This window comes from Tupaia chinensis, unplaced genomic scaffold (genome assembly GCF_000334495.1).
Source record: "Tupaia chinensis unplaced genomic scaffold, TupChi_1.0 Scaffold147099_1, whole genome shotgun sequence".
NCBI classification, from domain to species: Eukaryota; Metazoa; Chordata; class Mammalia; order Scandentia; family Tupaiidae; genus Tupaia; species Tupaia belangeri.
In genome coordinates, this window is record NW_006206950.1 from 84,236 (window position 1) to 84,816 (window position 581).

Below are 581 nucleotides of genomic sequence, written 5' to 3' on the forward strand. Positions count from 1 at the left end.
CCAGACAGACAGAGACAGAGAGACAGAAAGTGAGAAATCACCCCCCAGGGGGGATGGTCATGCCACAATATCTTCTCCATTCTCCTCTTGGGATCTTGGGCACAGACACACATGCGCCCGGCGTGAGTTCTAAGCCACCGGGTCTGGGACACGAACCGTGGTCGACTACGTGGGAATCCAGCGACATAGCCATTACGCTAACTGCTGGTTCCCCTCTGCTCTTGTCACTCTTTCTGCTCAGTTGATCTTCTGATCCTTAATTAGGCAAACAGCCGTACCCTCACAGACCACAGTTCTGGGATGAAAACAGATGACAGCCCAGAGCTCAGGGTTAATTTGGAACAGACATATGGACCCTGCTCCAGCACTCCCCTTACCTGAGGTGTAGACCCAATGAGCCTATCAGACCTCTACCTCATTAACAACCTACTATTTTCCAGAGTATGTTTACCTCATATGTCCTCACATTCTCTCCAGCCAAAGAGAGGAGTGAGGGATATTTTAGGTGGGACTAAGATTGTGGCCAACCCTAAAGTTCCCCAAGTTACCTTTGCATTCCTTCTCACAACTGGTCAGGAGAT